The sequence below is a fragment of the Pseudophryne corroboree genome, chromosome 1 (genome assembly GCF_028390025.1).
Source record: "Pseudophryne corroboree isolate aPseCor3 chromosome 1, aPseCor3.hap2, whole genome shotgun sequence".
In the NCBI taxonomy this organism is placed as follows: Eukaryota; Metazoa; Chordata; class Amphibia; order Anura; family Myobatrachidae; genus Pseudophryne; species Pseudophryne corroboree.
The window spans coordinates 935,821,113-935,833,499 of record NC_086444.1 but is presented as its reverse complement, the minus strand read 5'-3'; the positions used below and the strand labels follow the sequence as shown (position 1 = coordinate 935,833,499).

Here is a 12,387-nt window from a genome sequence, read left to right as displayed (position 1 = left end):
CCGTCCGACCAGAATTGTATTATTTATTATTATATACCTACCACCTAACCGTGGTTTTTTTTTCATTCTTTATACCGTCATAGTGTCATCCTAATTGTTACGAGTATACTACTATCTCTTTATCAACCAGTGTACAGTGCGGTAGTTCACGGCTGTGGCTACCTCTGTGTCGGCACACGGCAGGCAGTCCGTCCGACCAGAATTGTATTATTTATTATTATATACCTACCACCTAACCGTGGTTTTTTTTTCATTCTTTATACCGTCATAGTGTCATCCTAATTGTTACGAGTATACTACTATCTCTTTATCAACCAGTGTACAGTGCGGTAGTTCACGGCTGTGGCTACCTCTGTGTCGGCACACGGCAGGCAGTCCGTCCGACCAGAATTGTATTATTTATTATTATATACCTACCACCTAACCGTGGTTTTTTTTTCATTCTTTATACCGTCATAGTGTCATCCTAATTGTTACGAGTATACTACTATCTCTTTATCAACCAGTGTACAGTGCGGTAGTTCACGGCTGTGGCTACCTCTGTGTCGGCAGTCGGCAGGCAGTCCGTCCATCCATAATTGTATTATTATTATAATATATACCACCTAACCGTGGTTTTTTTTTCATTCTTTATACCGTCATAGTGTCATACTAGTTGTTACGAGTATACTACTATCTCTTTATCAACCAGTGTACAGTGCGGTAGTTCACGGCTGTGGCTACCTCTGTGTCGGCAGTCGGCAGGCAGTCCGTCCATCCATAATTGTATTATTATTATAATATATACCACCTAACTGTGGTTTTTTTTGCATTCTTTATACCGTCGTCATAGTGTCATACTAGTTGTTACGAGTATACTACTATCTCTTTATCAACCAGTGTACAGTGCGGTAGTTCACGGCTGTGGCTACCTCTGTGTCGGCAGTCGGCAGGCAGTCCGTCCATCCATAATTGTATTATTATTATAATATATACCACCTAACCGTGGTTTTTTTTTCATTCTTTATACCGTCGTCATAGTGTCATACTAGTTGTTACGAGTATACTACTATCTCTTTATCAACCAGTGTACAGTGCGGTAGTTCACGGCTGTGGCTACCTCTGTGTCGGCAGTCGGCAGGCAGTCCGTCCATCCATAATTGTATTATTATTATAATATATACCACCTAACCGTGGTTTTTTTATACCACCTAACCGTGGCAGTCCGTCCATAATTGTATACTAGTATCCAATCCATCCATCTCCATTGTTTACCTGAGGTGCCTTTTAGTTCTGCCTATAAAATATGGAGAACAAAAAAGTTGAGGTTCCAAAATTAGGGAAAGATCAAGATCCACTTCCACCTCGTGCTGAAGCTGCTGCCACTAGTCATGGCCGAGACGATGAAATGCCAGCAACGTCGTCTGCCAAGGCCGATGCCCAATGTCATAGTACAGAGCATGTCAAATCCAAAACACCAAATATCAGAAAAAAAAGGACTCCAAAACCTAAAATAAAATTGTCGGAGGAGAAGCGTAAACTTGCCAATATGCCATTTACCACACGGAGTGGCAAGGAACGGCTGAGGCCCTGGCCTATGTTCATGGCTAGTGGTTCAGCTTCACATGAGGATGGAAGCACTCAGCCTCTCGCTAGAAAACTGAAAAGACTCAAGCTGGCAAAAGCACCGCAAAGAACTGTGCGTTCTTTGAAATCCCAAATCCACAAGGAGAGTCCAATTGTGTCGTTTGCGATGCCTGACCTTCCCAACACTGGACGTGGAGAGCATGCGCCTTCCACTATTTGCATGCCCCCTGCAAGTGCTGGAAGGAGCACCCGCAGTCCAGTTCCTGATAGTCAGATTGAAGATGTCAGTGTTGAAGTACACCAGGATGAGGAGGATATGGGTGTTGCTGGCGCTGGGGAGGAAATTGACCAGGAGGATTCTGATGGTGAGGTGGTTTGTTTAAGTCAGGCACCCGGGGAGACACCTGTTGTCCGTGGGAGGAATATGGCCGTTGACATGCCAGGTGAAAATACCAAAAAAATCAGCTCTTCGGTGTGGAGGTATTTCACCAGAAATGCGGACAACAGGTGTCAAGCCGTGTGTTCCCTTTGTCAAGCTGTAATAAGTAGGGGTAAGGACGTTAACCACCTCGGAACATCCTCCCTTATACGTCACCTGCAGCGCATTCATAATAAGTCAGTGACAAGTTCAAAAACTTTGGGTGACAGCGGAAGCAGTCCACTGACCAGTAAATCCCTTCCTCTTGTAACCAAGCTCACGCAAACCACCCCACCAACTCCCTCAGTGTCAATTTCCTCCTTCCCCAGGAATGCCAATAGTCCTGCAGGCCATGTCACTGGCAAGTCTGACGAGTCCTCTCCTGCCTGGGATTCCTCCGATGCATCCTTGCGTGTAACGCCTACTGCTGCTGGCGCTGCTGTTGTTGCCGCTGGGAGTCGATGGTCATCCCAGAGGGGAAGTCGTAAGCCCACTTGTACTACTTCCAGTAAGCAATTGACTGTTCAACAGTCCTTTGCGAGGAAGATGAAATATCACAGCAGTCATCCTACTGCAAAGCGGATAACTGAGTCCTTGACAACTATGTTGGTGTTAGACGTGCGTCCGGTATCCGCCGTTAGTTCACAGGGAACTAGACAATTTATTGAGGCAGTGTGCCCCCGTTACCAAATACCATCTAGGTTCCACTTCTCTAGGCAGGCGATACCGAGAATGTACACGGACGTCAGAAAAAGACTCACCAGTGTCCTAAAAAATGCAGTTGTACCCAATGTCCACTTAACCACGGACATGTGGACAAGTGGAGCAGGGCAGGGTCAGGACTATATGACTGTGACAGCCCACTGGGTAGATGTATGGACTCCCGCCGCAAGAACAGCAGCGGCGGCACCAGTAGCAGCATCTCGCAAACGCCAACTCTTTCCTAGGCAGGCTACGCTTTGTATCACCGCTTTCCAGAATACGCACACAGCTGAAAACCTCTTACGGCAACTGAGGAAGATCATCGCGGAATGGCTTACCCCAATTGGACTCTCCTGTGGATTTGTGGCATCGGACAACGCCAGCAATATTGTGTGTGCATTAAATATGGGCAAATTCCAGCACGTCCCATGTTTTGCACATACCTTGAATTTGGTGGTGCAGAATTTTTTAAAAAACGACAGGGGCGTGCAAGAGATGCTGTCGGTGGCCAGAAAAATTGCGGGACACTTTCGGCGTACAGGCACCACGTACAGAAGACTGGAGCACCACCAAAAACTACTGAACCTGCCCTGCCATCATCTGAAGCAAGAAGTGGTAACGAGGTGGAATTCAACCCTCTATATGCTTCAGAGGTTGGAGGAGCAGCAAAAGGCCATTCAAGCCTATACAATTGAGCACGATATAGGAGATGGAATGCACCTGTCTCAAGTGCAGTGGAGAATGATTTCAACGTTGTGCAAGGTTCTGATGCCCTTTGAATTTGCCACACGTGAAGTCAGTTCAGACACTGCCAGCCTGAGTCAGGTCATTCCCCTCATCAGGCTTTTGCAGAAGAAGCTGGAGGCATTGAAGAAGGAGCTAACACGGAGCGATTCCGCTAGGCATGTGGGACTTGTGGATGCAGCCCTTAATTCGCTTAACAAGGATTCACGGGTGGTCAATCTGTTGAAATCAGAGCACTACATTTTGGCCACCGTGCTCGATCCTAGATTTAAAGCCTACCTTGGATCTCTCTTTCCGGCAGACACAGGTCTGCTGGGGTTGAAAGACCTGCTGGTGACAAAATTGTCAAGTCAAGCGGAACGCGACCTGTCAACATCTCCTCCTTCACATTCTCCCGCAACTGGGGGTGCGAGGAAAAGGCTCAGAATTCCGAGCCCACCCGCTGGCGGTGATGCAGGGCAGTCTGGAGCGACTGCTGATGCTGACATCTGGTCCGGACTGAAGGACCTGACAACGATTACGGACATGTCGTCTACTGTCACTGCATATGATTCTCTCAACATTGATAGAATGGTGGAGGATTATATGAGTGACCGCATCCAAGTAGGCACGTCACACAGTCCGTACTTATACTGGCAGGAAAAAGAGGCAATTTGGAGGCCCTTGCACAAACTGGCTTTATTCTACCTAAGTTGCCCTCCCACAAGTGTGTACTCCGAAAGAGTGTTTAGTGCCGCCGCTCACCTTGTCAGCAATCGGCGTACGAGGTTACATCCAGAAAATGTGGAGAAGATGATGTTCATTAAAATGAATTATAATCAATTCCTCCGCGGAGACATTGACCAGCAGCAATTGCCTCCACAAAGTACACAGGGAGCTGAGATGGTGGATTCCAGTGGGGACGAATTGATAATCTGTGAGGAGGGGGATGTACACGGTGATATATCGGAGGGTGAAGATGAGGTGGACATCTTGCCTCTGTAGAGCCAGTTTGTGCAAGGAGAGATTAATTGCTTCTTTTTTGGGGGGGGTCCAAACCAACCCGTCATATCAGTCACAGTCGTGTGGCAGACCCTGTCACTGAAATGATGGGTTGGTTAAAGTGTGCATGTCCTGTTTTGTTTATACAACATAAGGGTGGGTGGGAGGGCCCAAGGATAATTCCATCTTGCACCTCTTTTTTCTTTTCTTTTTCTTTGCATCATGTGCTGATTGGGGAGGGTTTTTTGGAAGGGACATCCTGCGTGACACTGCAGTGCCACTCCTAGATGGGCCCGGTGTTTGTGTCGGCCACTAGGGTCGCTTATCTTACTCACACAGCTACCTCATTGCGCCTCTTTTTTTCTTTGCGTCATGTGCTGTTTGGGGAGGGTTTTTTGGAAGGGACATCCTGCGTGACACTGCAGTGCCACTCCTAGATGTGCCCGGTGTTTGTGTCGGCCACTAGGGTCGCTAATCTTACTCACACAGTCAGCTACCTCATTGCGCCTCTTTTTTCTTTGCGTCATGTGCTGTTTGGGGAGGGTTTTTTGGAAGGGCCATCCTGCGTGACACTGCAGTGCCACTCCTAGATGGGCCCGGTGTTTGTGTCGGCCACTAGGGTCGCTTATCTTACTCACACAGCGACCTCGGTGCAAATTTTAGGACTAAAAATAATATTGTGAGGTGTGATGTGTTCAGAATAGGCTGAAAATGAGTGTAAATTATGTTTTTTGAGGTTAATAATACTTTGGGATCAAAATTACCCCCAAATTCTATGATTTAAGCTGTTTTTTAGGGTTTTTTTTAAAAAACACCCGAATCCAAAACACACCCGAATCCGACAAAAAAAATTCGGTGAGGTTTTGCCAAAACGCGGTCGAACCCAAAACACGGCCGCGGAACCGAACCCAAAACCAAAACACAAAACCCGAAAAATTTCCGGCGCTCATCTCTACTGGAAAGCAGACTTCCTCAGCAGACACGACCTGCAATCGGGGAGTGGAGCCTTCACCCGGAGGTGTCCAGGTGCTTGACAAGTCGGTGGGGTTATCCACAAATCGACATGATGGCCTCTCTTCTCAACAAGAAGCTCAAGCGTTATTATTCCAGGTCGAGAGACCCACAAGCAGTGGCGGCAGACGCTCTGAGAACTCCATGGGTCTATCAGATGGTGTACATGTTTCCTCCACTTCCTCTGATCCCGAGAATTCTAAAAAGAATAAGAAGGGAAAAGGTTCAAGCAATACTCATTGCTCCGGACTGGCCAAGAACGGCCTGGTACGTGGACCTTCTGGAGATGCTCCTCGAAGATCCGTGGCCTCTGCCTCTTTGCTAGGATCTTCTGCAACAGGGCCCATTCATCTATCAGGATGTACCGTGGCTATGTTTAACGGCATGGAGGTTAAATGGGTGATCCTAGCCAGGAGAGGGATTCCTGACAAGGTCATCCTGACTATGATCCAAGCCAGGAAAGGGGTAACGTCTAAACATTACCACCGTATATGGAAGAAGTATGTCTCTTGGTGCGAGACCAGACAATATTCCGCTGTGGAGTTTCATCTGGGACGTCTCCTGCTTTTTCTGCAGTCGGGAGTGGATGTGGACCTACGCCTAGGTTCCATTAAAGTCCAGATTTCAGCTTTGTCTATTTTCTATCAGAAGCAAATGGCTTCTATCCCTGAGGTCCAGACATTCTTGAAAGGTGCTCTGCACATCCAGTGTCAGTTTGTGCCTCCCACGGCACCTTGGGATCTCAATTTGGTGCTGCAGTTCCTCCAATCGGACTGGTTTGAACCGTTACATAAGGTTGACGTAAAGTACCTTATGTGGAGGACCGTCACACTATTGGCCTTGGCCTCAGCAAGACGCGTGTCGGAACTAGGGGCATTGTCTCACAAGAGTCCCTACTTAATTTTCCATGAGGACAGAGCTGAACTCAGAACTTGTACAAGGAGAAAAGTATGACTCTTGTTTGGGCGCACTCTTGTTAAATTATCTAAGTTTTAGTTGATAAATGAAGTGCCCGAAGGTTAGTGATATAGTCTTTGGATTCTACTCTCTAAAATACGTAAAAACTCAAAATGACAAATTAGACAGAAATAGCCATTGATATGCCTGATGGGAGATGTGTCTTCCAAAAAAATTATAAAATGTTCAGATCTTAATTATGCCTGGATAATTGCATATCGGAAAGTAGCTACATATTATGCTGCCTCCGTCTGCCAAAGATCTGAGTTTGTATTAATGCAGCCCTGGATTGGGTTAGGTATGTGAGTGGAAGAGCCCACACACTACTAAACAATTCTTTAGGTTTGCCACTGTTATGGATAGGTAAATTGAGATGAATCAGGTTCAGGAGGTAGTAGGATAAGTATAAGTGGTGATACTGCTGTTGGTGTTGTTTCTTAGGGAAGGGAGTCTTCCTACTTCACCGGGTATTCCCTAGCAGTCGCCTGTCTAGGTACTGACCCAGCCCACCTCCGTTTAGCTTCCAAGATCGGACGAGATTGGGCATAAGCGTAGGGGTATGGTCGTAGAAAGAACTGACCCTATACCACCAATGAGAGTGCACCGAAACAGAGGATTGGTTCCTCCTCAGAGAAAAGACTGGAGGACTTCGTTGAGAAGAAGAATGACCACAGTCGGGTAAGTGTGAATCTGCTGTCCACGTTAGACTGAAGAGACAGGTCCCTTGAGGGGACACGTTCACCAGAATCGTGGATGAGAGTTCACAGAAGAAAGAAAAGTAGGAAGATATTCGAGGGTAGAGGAGATGTTAAAGAAGCAATTGAATTAAATACATTAGGTCCCTTTCGGTCACCTGGGTTGTTTGAATACTGATGGGTCCCAGTAATTGTGACGGATAACCCAGCAGGTACCAAAATAACGAGAAGATACTCTGTGATAATAACCATGAAGATAATAATATCCTTGTAATTGGTACCAATCCACTGAGTAGATACGGCGTTAATTATGCATGGCAGACCCTAGTAGTATTTTACAACCACCGGACTAGTATGATATACCACATACCCTTAGAAATCACTACTAACAGTGGCAAATCAGTAATGTGAATAACAGGATTATTTGCTGAAAACCTCAATATTTAACTAAAGCGAAAAAATGCTTAATCAAATAAGGCAGACAAAGGTTTGGGTGTCACCTCTTCAAACAGTGGGCAGGCGGGGTGCCCATAGGGAGTGCAGGGCCAAAAAATTTTTTTTGGCCGCCCTTATCACAAATCTGTATCACAGTGTACCCATATAGGGAGTATACATATATGCAATGCAGCCCAGCTGGAGGTACCAGCAACAGTGGTGACAGAGATTATTTCAGAGGCACAGGAAATATTCAACTAAAGCATAAATACTTTATGAGAAAGGCAATAAATGTCACCCATTCAAAATATCAGACAGGTATCAGTAAGGCATTAAATATCATCCCTTCAAATGTCGGATAGGCAAGGCGCCCACAAGGAAGGTAGGCAGGTGGCGTGCCCGCAGAGAATGCGGGGCCACAAATTGCCCACCCTTATCACCAGTCTGTATCCTGGAGTACACACATATGAAATACAGCTCTGCTGGAAATACCTGCAATTTAGGTGACAGATTATTTCAGAGGCACAGAAAGTATTCAAATAAAGCATTAATACTTAATGAAAAAGGCAATAAGTATCACCCAAAGAGAGTCAGACATACATCAGTAAAGCATTAGATATCACCCATTTGGATGTCAGACAGGCAAGGTGCCCAGAAGAAAGCATACAGCTCTGCTGGAAATACCAGTAATTTAGGTGACAGAGATTGTTTCAAAGGCGCAAAAAGTGTTAAAAAAAAGGCATTAATGCTTAATGAAAAAGGCAATAAATATCACCCAAAAAAATATAAATATATCAGACATGCATCAGTAAGGCATTAAATATCACCCATTTGGATGTCGGACAGGCAAAGTGCCCAAACGGAAAACGCGTTTCACCCGGTCACGGGCTTGTTCACGTCCATTCCGAGCAGCTCCTAAGAATGAAGTGCCTGAGTATTTAAGACCCCTGTAAAAACTGACAGCCAATGACCAATCCTGGGGGCGGGGTAGTTTTCTTTTTTGACTCTGGGCGCACCGCCATACGGACAGATAGGAATTTCCATTAATTATTGTCCATCTCTGGTCCTTACATGATTACGTTTGTATTCTGAATCTAGGTCAGTGCAGGATCCAAAACCCTCCCATTCTGAACTCAGAACTTGTCAGCAATTTCTTCCTAAGGTGGTGTACGCTTTTCACTTCAATCAACATATTGTGGTTCCAGCTGTGACGGACTCCTCTGCTACTTCAAAGTCTTTGGATGTTGTGAGAGCTGTGAAGGTGTATGTGAAGAGGACAGCTCGTCACAGAAAATCTGACTCGCTGTTCGTTCTCTATGATCCCAATAAAATTTGGTGTCCTGCTTCAAAGCAGTCTATTGCACGATGTATCAAGCTCACGATCCAGCATGCTTATTCCACGGCAGAACTGCTGGTTCCAAAATCTGTACAGGCCCACTCTACTAGGTCGGTGGGTTCTTCTTGGGCGGCTGCCCGGGGTGTCTCGGCTTTACAGCTCTGCTGAGCAGCTACTTGGTCAGGTTCGAACACGTTCGTAAAGTTTTACAAGTTCGATACTTGACCAAACTGAAGGTCCTCAGAGGCCAATCAGTTCTGCAGGAACCTCAGCACTCTCCCACCCGGTTTGGGAGCTTTGGTACTTCCCCATGGTACTAAATGGATCCTCAGTATCCTCTAGGACGTAAGAGGAAATAGGATTTTAATTACCTACCGGTAAATCCTTTTCTCGTAGTCCGTAGAGGATAATGGGCGCCCGCCCGGTGTTTCGGTCTCCCTGCACTGTTACTTGGTTAAGTATTCTGGTTTGTTCAGCTGTTGCTGTTCATGTTTCAAGTTTGGTTAGCTTGGTTTTCCTCTTGTTCTGTGTTCTGGTTCGTAATCTCACCACTATCTTTATCTATCCTTCTCTCAAAGTATGTTCGTCTCCTCGGGCATAGGCCCTCATTCCGAGTTGTTCGCTCGCAAGGCGATTATAGCAGAGTTACACACGCTAAGCCGCCGCCTACTGGGAGTGAATCTAAACATCTTAAATGTGCGACCGATGTATTCGCAATATTGCGATCAAAACCGAGTTAGCAGTTTCTGAGTAACTCCAGACTTACTCTGCCTGTGCGATCAATTCAGTGCTTTTCGGTCCCGGCTGACGTCATAAACACACCCAGCGTTCGCCCAAGCACTCCCACCGTTTCTCCAGACACGCCTGCGTTTTTTCCGGAAACGGTAGCGTTTCCTGCCACACGCCCCTAAAACGCCGTACATCCGCCCAGTAACACCCATTTCCTGTCAATCACAATGCGTTCTCCGGAGCGACGAAAAAGCCGTGAGTAAAATTACTTTCTTCTTAGTAAAGTTACTTGACGCATGCGCAGTGCGAACATTACGCATGCGCACTAAGAGAATTCTCACTGCGATGCGATGAAAAATACCGAGCGAACAACTCGGAATGAGGGCCATAGTTTCATAGACTGAGTCTGGTGAGAGGGGCATAGAGGGAGGAGCCAGCGCACATTATCAAATTCTTAAAGTGCCCAAGGCTCCTAATGGACCAGTCTATGCTCCATGGTACTAAATGGCTCACCAGTATTCTCTACGGACTACGAGAAAAGGATTTACTGGTAGGTAATTAAAATCCTATTTTAAAACTGGAAAATACCATAGAGAAAAGAAGTATAATTTTTCTGAAGACAGTACTTTCTGTTCACATGAACAGGTCTTTCATTAATGTCCTATTTTGTAAAGGAAAAAATTTGTATTTCAGGTATTGTTTGCATTTATAATGATCAAGTCAATAAATCTAACACAGCCTCCCTCTTCACTCACTTTCCCCCGCATGTGGATTGAAGTATAGAGTACATAGAGAGCCAATAGGTAGATACCAGATGGTCGACTTAGGTCAACATGGTTAAAAGGTTGACTTACAAATGGTCAACCCATGTTTTTTCTTTTTTTTTACCGTAATCCTAACTCTCTAACCTATTGCCTGTCTGTCTACCATTCGGATACGCTTTCCTTCATACACTTCCTTCATCTATTTATATTTTCCACATACACTGCCCCCTCCCCTCTTCATTCACATTCTCTCCGAATACACTGCCTTCCTTTCTTCATTTTCTCTCTTACCAACACACTGCCCCTGTCTTCACTCTCTCTGGGGCAGATGTATGAACTGTTTTTCAGTGTAAAAACGGTAACTGCGCACGCTATTTGCTGCATTTATCGCACCTCCTGATGTATGATTGTGGATTTTGGTATCTTTACCGTGCTACGCTATGGGCCCCTCCCCTTTTCGCCGTCGCAACCCTTTTGCCGGCATCGTCGGGACTTACCAAATGTATGAAGGGCTTTTTCGGATCTCCGCTTTGTCACCTGCCGTCTACAATTTCGCCGTTGGTTTGTATGCGGTTCGGTTTCCTAACCTCTGTTTTCTGCCGGCGGCCATGTTTTTTAATGATCTTTTCAATAGTTAATTGTATCACGTGACACCATAGCATCCCTAGTGGTCTTCTATGGGCTCATTTAGTGTGTTTGAAGCTGGTTTACAGAGGTTGTGCATGCGCACTACTACAGGTGCGGAGGACAGTGGGAAGGAGGTCTCGTGTGCATGCGCAGACCCGCACCGACGCACGCTAGGACATAGGAGCACACTTCACCACCGGCCCAACATAGCGCAGCGTTAAGAGACCTTGCCAGGGGGACATACATTCAGGTGAAGTGCGGGAGCATATCGGAGGTAAAAAACAACGATATGCCCTAGCACCCATAATGCACCAAAAAGAAAAAATTATACATCTACCCCTCTTACCAACACACTGCCCCCCTCTCTTCACTCTCTCTCTCTTACCAACACACTGCCCCCTCTCTTCACTCTCTCTCTTACCAATACACTGCCCCCTTCTCTTTACATTCTCTTACCAATAAACCGCCACTCTCTATTCACTCACACACACTCTCACTCTTCAGTCATTCTTTCCTATTACATAGTCCCCTCTCTTTCCTGACTCTCCAGGTGCATGGATGGAGGGTGCATAGAGGGGCTAACCTCAAGGTGGGCCTTCTTCACATAGCTTGAAGTTTGCAGTCAGAAAGAAGTCAGGTCAGCAGGTGGAGGGGGCAGGGCTGGACCAATCTAAAGTGAGGGAACATTCGGAGCAAATTAATGCTTGCTTGACTGCCATTTTTTTTTAAGCGCCCAAGATATGCTAACTACATGTGTCAGTTATACATCTCATATAGACCATGAAATTGATAGTAGGTTTCCAAAGAGGCTGTCACTGTGTTAGCTAAATAACAACAATCTGCCATTACTCACAGTTGACATCACAGGGAAAAATACACTGAGAAAGAGGTATATCTCTACATTCTCTACATTAGGGAAGGGGCGAGCTGTAAATATACGTTATGGTAAAAACTTACCGTTGATAACGGTATTTCTCCTAAGTTCACAGGTTCCACAGGATAACAATGGGATATGATGGAACGACAGTGGATTTGCTGTCTTTCTGGTCTCCCAGCATGCAACGGGCCCGTCCATATATCCCCGCCCCCTGGCTCAGGCAAATCAGTTGTATTCCAAAGCAGAAGGCAGGAGCATCATGTAGAACACTAATCAGGCGAGAAGAACCCACGTGCACACCCTTCCGTACAAGAAGGAAGAGGTTAGTGAGTAAAAAGGATCCTCAAATCGGGTGCGTCAGGGTGGGATCCCTGTGGAACCTGTGGACTTCAACGGTAAGTTCTTACCATAACGTATATTTCTCCGGCAGGGCCCACAGGTTATCCACAGGATAACAATGGGATTTCCCAAAACAGTTTAGAGGTGGGGACGCTCCTGATGTACAGGAGAATCCTTCGCCTGAGTTCAGCATTGTGAGAGGCAAA

The 12,387-nt window shown here is 46.0% G+C and overlaps 1 protein-coding gene and 1 pseudogene across 3 annotated transcripts in view; one reads left to right on the top strand and one right to left on the bottom strand.

Moving 5' to 3' along the window:
- The window catches only part of ELF2 (E74 like ETS transcription factor 2), a 300,035-nt gene that overhangs the window by 153,032 nt on the left and 134,616 nt on the right, over positions 1-12,387 (top strand). The gene's annotated exons all lie outside the window — the stretch shown is intronic.
- Positions 6,832-6,950, bottom strand: LOC134951132 (5S ribosomal RNA; annotated as a pseudogene).